A 13,215-nucleotide genomic window follows, 5' to 3' on the forward strand; every position below is an offset into this window, starting at 1 on the left:
GAAGGAAGGAAGGAAGGAAGGAAGGAAGGAAGGAAGGAAGGAAGAAAAAATAAAGAAAGGAGAAAGGAAAGAAAGAAATTTCCATTCGTACTTTCTTTGTTTTCTTAATCATCTCTTAATGAGCTGGATTTGACGCTATCATACAAAGAAATCTTAGATCCTTCCACCGGGCTTTCAACAGAGGGTCCCAGTAGCAGCACCAATGGGAGCTGGTGAGCTCCCAGTTAGGAGGGCTTTGTGTCCTGTCCCTTGTTAAGGACTATGGACATCTGCTCACTCTCAGGTCCAATCCCACACCAGTGCTGTTCTGAGTCCAATCTCACTGTTAGTTCATCCTATAGAAAAATGTAGATGTATCAGCAAATGGATTTAAGATCTGCAGGGAGCTTTACAGTTTAAAAATACTTTCTTTTTACTGTTTTTACTGTTTAAAAAATTCTAACAACTTGTACATCACCTCTTACACAAATTCTTTCTTGCTTTATCTAATCGCATTTGTGATGATGTTTGTGACAATCTTCTAAACACGAAGAAAACTGGATTACTTTGGATTTTACACAGGCTTTATTAAACATTATAGATGTGAAGTAGGTATTTTTACCCCTTTCTTAGAGGCATAGGAAAAGACCCACTAATACGCTCAAGCCCTCCTCTCTAGTAAGAATGGGAACTTGGACTTAGGTTTCCTTATCAAGTCCACCAAGCTTTAACCTCTGTTCAAAACATAATAACAACCACTCATATATTCACAGCATTTGGAAATATCAAAAGCATTTCACATGCACCATCTCTATCTGATCCTAGAAGTATGTACGCTATAAAGTAAGCAAAACAAAGTATTGCATCTCCATTTTATAGATGTAAAAACCAAGGCAGAGGGGAGGGGTGTAGACAGGGTGGAGGTGGAGTTAAATGATTTATCTAAGATCAAACAACTTTCAAGTGGCAAAGTCAGAGGGAGAAGCCAGACTTTGGGACTCCTCACTCACGCTATTTTAGTTCCACTCTATCTGCTTTACTTTGCTTCTCATTCGACAGCTTTCTCAGTTTATCTCATTAAATTTGTCATCTGCAGTTTTGCCTCCATACATGAAGAAAACTGACTACTTGGATTTTAAGAGGATGGGGGATGTTTTTATAGGGTGAAAGCTTCTGTTGAAGAGTTCTGCTCAACAGGACCTAGAATGATAAATGAAGAGGATGCCTATGAGGAGGAGGAAGATAAAATAACCTGGCTATTATTTACCAGGGTGTCTGTAGAATTGTCATTAGCTCTCCAATCATGAAGATTTGTGCTCAGTCTGTTTAAAATACCAGTAGTGTGGAGTGCTTGGCCGGCTCAGTCCGTAGGGCATGGGACTCGGTCTTGGGGGTTTTAGCTCAAGCCTCTCATTGGGCCTAGAGTTTACTAAAAAAAAAAAAAAAAAAAAAAAAAAAAAAAAATTTAATTAAAAAATAAATAAAATGCATAAAAATACTGTTAGTGTGGGTTTAAAAAAATTTTTGATTGCATTGTGAGCAGTATGGATCAACACTTGAGAAGTGTTTTTAAATAATCTGTTAAGTTTTTATTTAAAAAATTAATTCTTAAAAAAATTGTAACAAAAAATTTGTAGGCACAGAAAAATTCCAACAACTGGTTCATGTGAGCTAGGATCATTTGATGTATACACTTAGGTCTTTTTGACATGGAGAAGGTGAAATTACAGTTATTTAAAAATAGAACTGTTAAAGATTGTGTCAAAACAGTTTCTTTCCTCCACTTGATTTTTTACTGTAACAAAAAAATTGTGTACTTCGGCTCCGAGTGGTATCACATGGAAATCTAAATGTCCTTAAAATTTTCTTAACTCAGTCCAAAGATAGCAGGCCTTCACTGAATAAGAATACAACTGTGATTCAGAAGGTTTAAAAATGTGTCTCCAAATACTGATATCAGTGAATATGAGGACCTTTGTAGAAAGATGAGAGAATCACATGTCTCTCTTTTCAAGAAGGTAAGCTTTATTGTTGCTAAAATCAATTCCTATTACTACCAAAAAAGTAAGGGTGTGTGTGTGTGTGTGTGTGTGTGTGTGTGTGTGTCTGTGTGTCTGTGTGTATCTGTGTGAAAAAAATAATTTACCAACTACAGGGCACTATTCACATGCAAAGTATTTTTTTTTTTTAATCATCACCCTATTAGAGAATTAAAAAGGTCCTGTTTGTTTGGTCCCCTTTAGCCTTTCCTGTCTGATTACTAGGCAACAGAGCTTCATGGATAATAAAGGTGAAATAGCCAATAATTTTTTTTTAAGGAAAAAAAATCTAGCTGTGCCAAAGTTCTCAGAGTTCCACATTGTGCAACAAAGCCACTGGTTTTGAATCAGTGCCATGACTCTAGCACCTTGTGCCAGATACTACATTTACTCACGGTCATTTGGGCAAAAGTAAGGAAAAATATTAAAGCAATGTTTATGTAGCAGATATGTAATATCAAAATGTATGTACATTGGTGATAAGAGTAAGGGTTGGGTTGTTTGGGAGAAAAGTGACATTTTCTCTTAAGTAGTGGAAAATTACCAGTTGTTACTGTGGCGGAATTCTCTACTTTATTCCTTTACTCTTTCTTCATGAAGCTCCACTATAAATCGTTATAATAGCAAAAAAAAAAAAAAAAAAAAAATTTTAAATTTAAAAGGATCATCAGAAATGTTTTCTAGAAGTGATCTGAGAGTCAAAGTAACATGGTGATAAACTATAAATTATACATTATCCAGTGTGTCATTTCTATGATGAGATAAACAGGCAAAGTGTTGTAGCAATAATAGGTTCAGAAAATGCTTCCTAATTGTCCTCTAATGGCAGACCACTGTCCAGATCTTACCTGGGGTTAACAAATTCTAAAGACCTGGGATTGCAGCAAACACCCTGCTTAGCAATGGTGTCATAAGCTCCAAATCCACCAGTAGGTTCAAGTTGAGAGTTGTTTTATGGCCTCAAATGTGGTTTTCTTTGAAATCCACTAAGCTGTAGTTAGTCCTCAAACCCCTGCTCTGCTTGGTCCATCCTAGTGACAGGTTTTCTGTATTGGTTTATTCAGTAAACATTTAGTTAGGTCCTTAATTCCCTACCCAACTTTTATATCTCCTGCCCAAAACACTAGCTCTTGATACTGTATTTTTTATTTCCAAACTGAATGCCATTTACCTAAAATACTGGGTTCTCAAAATAATTATTAACCCCAAGTTCGACCCACAAAAGCCTATGTAATCCATGGTATACTTAAAAATTGTATTTCAGTACTTCCAACTATTTCCTTCGCCATGTTCTTTCCTTTGGGGAAATGTATTGAATTCTCACTAGTAAAGCCAAGGGAGACTATCTCCCCTTCAACGTCACAGAAACCTTTACCTATCCTTGAAGAGATGGAAGTGAAACTAAACTTACTGCCTACATTGTTGCCCCAGGCACTTTACATAAGTTATCTCATCTAATCCCCAAGTAAATAGTACACAGCTTTTACAAATGGGGAAATTGAGGCCCAAAGAGCCCAAAGTGAAAAAAGGAGTGAGGGATCAAATCAAGATTCACCCTGCTGGCCTTAGAATTTCATAATTCATGCACCTTCCAAGAACACCATCCCGTCTTTCAAAAGAAGAGGATGGAGCCAAAGTCAATTACTGCTTGGGTGTTCTAAAGGAGGAACAAAGGGAAAGTATTCTTGCTATGGGCTGAACTGTGTCCCCCTGAATTCATATAGTGAAACTCTAAACCCCAGTGCTTGAGAATGTGACCATATTTAGAGACAGAGCTTTTAAAGAGGTAATTAAATTAAACAGAGGCTGTCAGGGTGGACCCTAATCCAATCTGACTGGTGTACCTTTTTTTTTTTTTTTTTTTTTTTTAAGAAGAGGAGATTAGGACATACAGAGAGCCACCAGAAATGCACATGTACACGCACGGAAGAAAGATCGCAGGACAGAGCGAGAAGGCAATCATCTGCAAGCCAAGGAGAGAGGCCTTAGGAGTAACCAACCTTGCCAACACCTTGATCTTGGACTTTCAGCCTCCAGAATTGTGAGAAATAAATGTCTGTTGGTTAAGCCCCCCAGTTTGTAGGATTAGCTATGGCAGCCCCAGCAAACTAAGTCAATCTGCATAGTAAAAAATGCTGGGTCTCCTAGCCATTCAAGTGGGATGAGTTATTTTGAAGCCATTGTTGAATGATGCAATTCGCTGTTTTTCTAGCCCTGAGGTTCAATTTCTATGGAGCTTCCTAGAGGAACCAAATCAGTCCTATTCCTATTAGGTCTTCAAATACTTTCTTTTTTTTTTTTTAAGATTTTATATATTTATTTGAGAGAGAGAGAGGGAGAGCATGAGTGGGGGGAGGGGCAGGGGGAGAAGCAGGCTCTCCACTGAGCAGGGAGCCTGATGCAGGGCTCAGTCTCAGACCCTGGGATCATGACCTGAGCCAAAGTCAGATGCTTAACTAACTGAGCCACCCAGATGCCCCAAATATTTTCTTTAGGCACAGAAGACTACATCAATGTATGGAACTGGAGATGGAGATCTAGAATGAATGTGACCAAGATGTCTACAACATACCTGATGTGATTTGCACCTTCTTATTCTGTGGGAGAACTCAACTTTACACCCCAAGGTGAGGGTGAGGAGATTTAGCTCTATCAAAACTCTTGAATGGCAGGATTTGATAAGCTTCAAGTTTGGTGAATATTGGAGGAATTGGAAGGGTAGCCACCCTAAGTGGGCATGGAAAGCCCATGGCCCTTCCTTCATCCCCACCTTGCCCTATGCAGCTCTTCCATATGGTTGTTTCTGAGTGATATCGTTTGCTACTAAATCAGTAAGTGTGAGTATATCCCCAGGTTCTGTGAGCCATTCTAACAAATTATCAAAGGTGGGCACAAATCCCATTGGGTCAGAAGTACAGGTGGCAATCTAGACTTGCAATTGGCATCTGAGGTGAGGGCAGTCTCGCGGGACTAAGCCCATGACCTGTGGGATCTGAGGCCATCTCCAGGTAGTCTGAGAATTGAGTTAAATTTATAAGACACCCAGCCGGTGTCCACTGAGGGTTGGAGAATTGCTTGGTGTGGGAAAAATTCGCACAGCTGGTACTGGAAGTATTGAGAATAGAGGAGAAAAACAAAGTTTCCTTTTACAGTAGTCTAAAAAGTTCCTAAACTTCGGGTTGGCCTCAGAACATCATTGGCCTCCCACTGCCCACTAGAAAGGGAATGACCCACAGCTCGGGCAAGCTTCCTGGCGTTTTTCCAGATACACTCGCACTGTCCAGGAACAGGGGAAAGTACCAGGAGTCCTGCTACAGGCTGCACTCACCACAGTGTAGAGCCTCATCATGTCGAGCCTCAGAAGCTCACGGTCCTCTGTTTCATCTGCGGACTTTGTTTAACAGTTAAGATGCAGGATGAAATATTTAATCAGTACTACAAGACACATTGCCTTCTTCTATGTCATATTCCTTGATATGCCTGGTGACTTTGAATTAGCACATCAGCTTTTTACTTCCCCTAATGCACAGAGGTTGACCTGGAAAACTATTTTTCCCTTCATCTATCCATTCTGATCCTCTGGGGTGGTAAGAGAATGGTGCCAAGAATTGTTATTGTGTTTTGAAAATTTGTTTCCAACAGATAGCATGGGCAACTCATTTTTCAGATATTGAAGAAATTATAAGCTCCTCGGGAGCTTCCTGGATGAAATCTGAAACCAGTTCCTGAATGCAGAGGGCAGGGAGAGACCAAAGAAAGGGACAGGCCTCTCGGGTTGGTAGGTGGCAGTTTTAATAAGCAAAGGGAACTTACATCCGAAGCTTGCCTTGGGCAGCAGCAAGATGAGGTGATTCCTGCACCTGCCCACCAAATCCCAAAAATCTGTAGAGACCTTAACTAGGTCGCGTATACTGTGCAGGTGTTCTCAACACCAAATCATTATCTCAAGGTCATGTCCTTGGAGCTGCCTCTGGGAGCAGGAAAGGCAAGCAGAACCTACATTCCAAGGACAATGGAGGGGGTGGGAAGCCTCTGAGAGCCCGGGTCCCGCTCAGGGATCAAGGAGTGGCTATGTCTTTTTGATGACCTTCCCCAACAGAAGCCCCGGGCCCCTCCCTAGCTGATTGTTACGGGGCAAGTTGCCTTGCAAGGACGCATCCTAGGAGTCATGGGGCTTCACCCCGCCACACTCAGTGCCTTGCTCCTCGTCTGCCCGTGGCCCCGGGGCACTCACCTTAAGCGTGATCGAAGACTGGAGACTGGGGGCAAGCAAAAAGAATGGAAGGGGGATAAGGACGGAGGTCAGAGATGAAAACCAGTCGTCCAGTAGTTATCAGCTTGCTTTCTCTTGTCAAGGAAAGAGTTTAATAATGCACCATTTTCCTGGTCCCCTGGACAAGCTAAATGTTAATGCCAAGGCCGCCAAGAAATGCCTCAATTCTGATCAAGACCGGAAAAATGACAGCCTCTGAAGGTAATGCTAGCACTTTCCCAGACTCAAACATCCACTTGTCTGACATCACCGATACATGGGCATCAACTTTATTTCACTAGAACTCAATCCTTTATCACAAATTATTAGTATCATATTTTTTCAGAAAAGCATACTCCTTTATTAAAGATTAGCTCCCGCCTGCCACTCTTTATTTTTCATCCATAATGCTCTAAGATGAACTAAGTTCCCTTTAGGCCCTCGGGGCAGGAAGGTATCTCTGGGGTGGTGCAGGAGACGCCCCCCTCCTTTCTCTCTGTTGGCCCCCGGCCCAGGCTGCTGCCAGAAGTGCGCACGTTACACCACTTGAGAAGCCATGTATGAGTATGCCCTTCAGGGGAGCTGAATGGTGGCCAGGACCAGAGCGGGGGAGCAGCTGCATCAAACAGCTTCTCCTGAGCGGTGTCAGACACACCACCTTTCTGGGAAGAGCAGCCAAGAACGTGGGGGGAGCCAGGTAAGGCAATGAGGCAATGCGGAGTGCACACCAGGTCCACGGCTCTTCTCTAAGGAAATCTGAGGAGGGCTCCCAGGGAGAGGGAGGGGGCACTTCTCTGGTTACTTATCCTCCAATAATAGGAGGAAATGTGCTTCTCTGGGAATTCTTCAACAACACCAGCAGCAATGAGAGAGTCCCTTAAGAAATCTCATTGGCCAACGAACATTCCCCTTTCCTCTCACACAGCAGAGAACAGAGAAGAAGGTAGTGAAGTGATTTGCCCCAGTCGTGCAACAACATCTCAAACGAGGGATTAACAAAGGAAGAGAAGAAGGACGGTTTTCTACCCTCATTTCTAAAAGCTCCCATTGCTAATCCACTAACAAGAACCAATTCTCTGGAAAAATAAAAGAGCCCTAAAACTAGTATTAATTAATACTATATTAATTAATTAATTAATATTATATTAATTAATTGATATTAGTCAATATTATCAATGAAATGGAATAAAATGAGGCATTACCCACTGCTGCTTGCAGGAAAAAAATTCATTTAAAAATAGATTTAGCTTAAGGGTGACTGGTTGGCTCAGTGGGTGGAACATTGGGAGTTCGAGCCCCACACTGGGTGTAGAGATTTCTTAAAAATAAAATCTTTAAAAAAAATAGATTTAGCTTAAATATGATACATCTCACCATACACTTCTTATAAGTTAGAATCTAGAGCAAAGATAATAAATGGAAAATAATTTTAACAAACATGGAATTTAGAATTTAGAGTAACGTATTACCTTTGGTGCTGCATACCACCCTTTTATCAGACATACAAGAAAATTTAACTAGGCATATGAAAAATGATTTATTTTCCCATTTCTGAAAAATAGTGAAAGGCATGTTAACATTTTAATAGCCTTATATCAAATATTTCTTCTGTAAAGCTGAACAGCAATTTAAAATCGATTATATTCCTACTGTTGCCATAATCTATGACTGGCAATCCCTTATGCATTTGATGGCAAAAGGAACTCCCCGATGAGCCTACACATGGATTGACAGCCTCCTTCACATGTGTATAAAATCAAAACATTTTCAAGTCATGCTACCCAAATACATTTAATATAAAGCATTGAATATAGGATTTAGAAGTTGATTTTCACTTCTTAAAATCATTTTTACTGTATTTATTTTTTTGTAGGCTTCCTCTTTTAAATCTTTTGTGTATTTTTCTCCTGCTTTAAAAATAATATAAGTAGGGGCGCCTGGGTCGCTCAGTTGGTTGAGCGCCCCGGTCTTGATCTCAGCTCAGGTCTTGGTCTCAGCATCATGAGTTCAAGCCCAGTGTTGGACTCCATGTTTTGTACATAAATAAATTAATAGAATTTAACTACACAAAGTTCAATATACCAGAATATACAACAATAGACAATGAAAGAACCCAGCAATACCACTCATAAGGCCAGAGAGTCTGGTGATTTCCATGCAAACCTTGGTTTTAGACTGCCTGCCTTCAAGTCCCAACTTAGCTACTTGCTACCAGTGGGATGTTGGCTGAGTTATTTCCATCCATAAAAAGAGATAATAACAAACCTACCTCAAAATGTTGTGAATAATCAATAAAACAATCCACATAAAACACATAGTACAGTTTCCAGCATATACTAAGAGCCCCATAAATAACAGCTCACCATCAGCCTCATCAGCATCATCATTATGTTTACATACCTTCTCTACCTTCAGGGATCCAGCCCAAAACACATTCATTCTCTATGGTCCACTTGGGGCTCCACAAATTGCTCACCAGGCTCTCCATTTCACAACCCCTTGCGACTGTAACACCTTGAAAGAACCTAATGCGGCATTTCAGCTTTGATTCCTAACGCCTGGCATGCTCTGACAGTCCTCCCGTCTGGAGGTCGCCAACACGGGCCGTGCCTAACAATCTACCGTGGTGTGTTTATCTACAGTCAGTTCCGCTATAATGCTTGTTTATTCCAACGTGACCAATAAATTAGGAGAAAATTTTAGCATAATGCTAATTTTGCACTGGCTTCTGCCAGTTTCATCACCAGGCCCACACAGAAAGTGCACCCCGCTGAACCGAGCCAGGCACGAACCGACAAAACGCAAGCACGCACGCACCTCTCGCGCACCGTGAGCGCTCCATCTGCTGTTTCGTTGACTGCTGCAGCTTTCTACACCGGCTCTTCTGGCTTCCCATCTGATTGCAGGTAAGCTCCTTGCAATAGCTCACAAGCTGCAACCCCAGCCTGCTGGCCAGGTGGCCCTACTCCCTCCTTTTACTTCTCCCCCCTTCCCTCTCAGCCTATTTTGTCCTTTTCCTTTGTTCTCTGCTCTTTTTCTCTATTTCCCTTTCTCTCACTCTTTTTCTACCTCCCTATTGTATTCCTCTGGCTCAGAGGGTGGCAGCCATGGGAACCAGGTTGGCGTGCATGATGAGCAACTGTAGGAATGCCCACTCTCACGGTCAAATGAGACATTTTTTCAAGGTAAAGTGACAGACTGATTGCAGTTGACGGAGTTCTTCGCCACTTACCACGGATAAAACTGTGCTCCCTTTTTATTATGTTCCTATCTTTTTTATGTATCCTGATGACATTTTGGGGTGTTTACCCCAATCCCAGCCCTGTTGCTTCCATTGCATGATTTTGCATAGCATGGTGAGTCTTAGGAGCCCATATGTTAGGTACGACAGAACTTGACAGCATCTATCATCTCTACAATCGATTGAGCTTTTATCAGATTTTCAAAGGAATCCACTTGTATTCAAAAAAAGTTGATCTCAGCTCAGGTCTTGATCTCAGCATCATGAGTTCAAGCCCAGTGTTGGGCTCCATGTTTTATATATAAATAAATTAATAGAATTTATCTACACAAAGTTCAATATACCAGAATATACAACAATAGACAATGAAAGGACCCAGCAATACCACTCATAAGGCCAAAGAGTCTGGTGTTCTCCAAAAAACACCAGACTGATCTCAAAAAAACTCATAAAGAATTTGTGCATAAAGAAATCAATTCAGAACTTTCGGTCCAGGGGAGTTCTCTCCAAAAAAAAAAAAAAAAGTGAGCCATTTTATGTAAAACATTTTTGAATAATGAAAAAGTAAAAAGAAACAGGTTAAATCAATTTTAACAATGTTTTATTTAACCCAACTATCGTCATTTAAACACATAGTCAATATAAAATATATAAATGAGATATTTCGCCTGTTTTGTACTACTTTGTCTTTGAAATCTGGTTGTACGTTATAGCACATTTCAAGTGCTCAGTAGCCACGAATGGCTAAGGGCTACTGTTGATGGTGTATCCCCAAAGGATTCCTGTACTTTTGACCAGAAAAAGATGGAAACAGAGAAGATTCCTGATCCACTTTTTTTTTTCAGATAATGTAAATAAAGCTAAAAGGTAGCTTTGGTTAAGGAGGATCTGAAACAAATCCACCAGCCCTTATGTGCTTTTCTAACCTGATTTAGATTAATGCCTTGCTTAGTGTCAGATCTGTTGTGGTCCAAAGGTGGGGAAAACGTGCATCCATCTAAATATAGACTCTATTCTGTGTGGAATTCCCGGGGAATACAGAGGAAGTCTTCTCTTTGCAAACTGCATCTCCTAAACTGTGAGGCTTATGAGCAAACTTTTTGACTAATAATTTTTCTAACAATAAGAAACATAATCTTAAAAATAGCTTTTGTGGGGGTATCCGGCTGGCTCAGTCAGAAAAGCATGCAACTCTTGATCTCAGGGTCATGAGTTCGAGCCCTACACTGGGGGTAGAGAATACTTAAATAAACTTTAAAAAATAGCTTTTGTGAACAAAACAAGAAAAAGAAGCACATTGAAGTTGATTTATATAGGACCAAAAATTCATAAAGAATTTATTCATAAAGAAATCAATTCATAAAGAACCCATCTTAGAAATGTATGGGTTTTTTTTTTTTAAGATTTTATTTATTTATTTGACAGAGAGAGAGAGACAGCTGGAGAGGGAACACAAGCAGGGGAGTGAGAGAGGGAGAAGCAGGCTTCCCGCTGAGTAGGGAGCCCGATGTGGGGCTCCATCCCAGGACCCTGGGATCACGACCTGAGCCAAAGGCAGACGCTTAAGGACTGAGCCACCCAGGTGCCCCAAAATGTAAGCTTTCAATGAAAAGTTCCCTACATTCAGTTGCTTCTCAGTATCAATTTGATCATCAGCAGAACACCCTCCTAGTTTTCTGAAAATTGTTAAGGCAATTCTTTGTTCGTGAGAAATACTATACAAAAGCCAAATAGGTAAAATCAAAGCTCCCTTCCCTCTCCCACCATTATGTGGATTGTTGCAGCTCTGTAGATCATCACTGGAAACAAAACAAAACAAAAACAATCCCCCCCCCCAAATAAAACAAAAAACAAAAACCACCCCCTAAGAGCTGTGTCATTTAGCATACCCTGGGTAGAAAATTAAGTTAAGCATTTAGGGAAATGCAAAAAGATGTGAAGAGCAGTACTGCATTTAAGAAACTTAAAAGATATCATCTGAAAAGATAGGGCTAAAAATGAATACATTAAAAAAATGAGAGAACAGTGATATGAGACCGATGGTAAATGTAAAAGTTAAAGAAGGGGTGTTCCGGTCTCTTTAATCCCTAAGCTGTAATGCAGAGGGACTTTATAAGTAAGCTAAGTAAGCATAAACCCACATATCATGGTCTGAGAGGCAAAGGGCTTCCCCCCCCCCCCCCCGCTTCCAATAATATCTCCTAAAATTCCCACTTTGGGGCAATTGTCTATGTGGCTTGTAGGCCCTAACTGAATATGCACTCCTGTGTGCAAATCCTCTCCAAACTCAAGAGGAAGGAACATAGCAGTACATTGGGGTCAGTGTCACATCAGTCTTAGCCCTGACTGCTCATATCCCTTGATTCAGAACAGGGATCCTGCCATGAATCCCCCTGACCCCAGAGCCCAACTGCAGGAACTGTGTCTTGTCCTGACTTGGATCCATTGCCTTGTACTCCAGGTCTTCCACCACTAGAGTCACAGAATTTGTGCACCCTGGATATACCCACACCTCCAACACTCATCGCTCTCCCCATTCTTTGCAGAGTCTAGAAATTCTATACCTAAATTCCTGTAGCTGTGGCTGGATCTCTGCCTCTCCCTAACTCTGTCACTCATCTAAATCTCTACTGGTGTGGTCCAGGTGTGAGGATGATCTGACTATCCGGCTTATCAAGGATGGGTAAAGTTGATTTATGAGCTCTGGCTTTCTACCCTGTTATTTCTCCTTCACCATTCCTGGAGCACCCCTCACAAAGATGACTTGTTGAGAGGAAAGCATTGTAGTTCTACCAAGGAAATACAGCTCCTGATCTTCCCTGTTGAACAGCACCTCCTCCATTCTTTATTGTCTATTGCTTGGAGCTTGCTTAATTCTCCGCTCCATTCCCCTGGGCCTGTCCATTTTCTAGAGGCAACCCTTCCCTGGTCTTACTAGCAGCACTCTCCCTGAAACTGACCATTGCAAACACTTCCTTGGAAAGCTTATAGATTCTCAGAGCTCCCTATTAAATCCATATATCCCTAGGGGTATCAGTTTCATATAGTCTGTCAGCTAAGAGATAAAGTTGAATACGTACACAGAATCTTCACATTCAACACCTTTAAGACACAGAATATAGTATTATAATAAAGAATATAGTAAAGATTTAGAAATGATTTAATACAGGTATTTGATAAATGAATAATCTATATGCCTCAACATACTCTCATCTATGAAAGTGACAATCCCCAGAAAACCAAGTGATGAATTCCATGAGTTCTAAGAATCTTTCGTTATAGTTCAGATATCATTATTAATTAAATTAATGGATTTCCAAATGGTTTTTACATAGATAAATATAGATTACAGTACTGATATAACAAGGTGTTTAATAAAAAAAAGTAATTGTCCAGTGATAATGTCACTCTCCAATCAGTATTATTGCTAGTGTAAAGATGCTCAAATAGCCTACTGACTACTAGATCCAGTTACCCTCCCCAGTAAATTAAGAATAATTTGGTTAATGTCCTACTGTATAATATGAGAAAGGAAAAGTTCATTTTAAAAAAGGATTATAGGGGTGCCTGGCTGGCTCAGTAGGAAGAGCAGGACACTCTCGATCTCAGGGTTGTAAGTTTGAGTCCCACGTTGGGTATAAATATTAATTAATAAATAAATAAATAAATAAATAAATAAATAAATATTTAACAAGGATTATAAT

The 13,215-nt window shown here is 40.5% G+C and overlaps 1 pseudogene; it reads left to right on the forward strand.

Annotated features, from left to right (window-relative positions):
• The window catches only part of LOC112826334 (large ribosomal subunit protein eL27-like), a 13,943-nt pseudogene extending 7,453 nt beyond the window's left edge, over positions 1-6,490 (forward strand).
• The last annotated feature ends 6,725 nt before the right edge of the window (positions 6,491-13,215 follow it).

Source organism: Callorhinus ursinus, unplaced genomic scaffold, assembly GCF_003265705.2.
Source record: "Callorhinus ursinus isolate GAN/ISIS: 27379988/994484 unplaced genomic scaffold, GSC_fseal_2.0 scaffold7, whole genome shotgun sequence".
Lineage (NCBI taxonomy): Eukaryota > Metazoa > Chordata > Mammalia > Carnivora > Otariidae > Callorhinus > Callorhinus ursinus.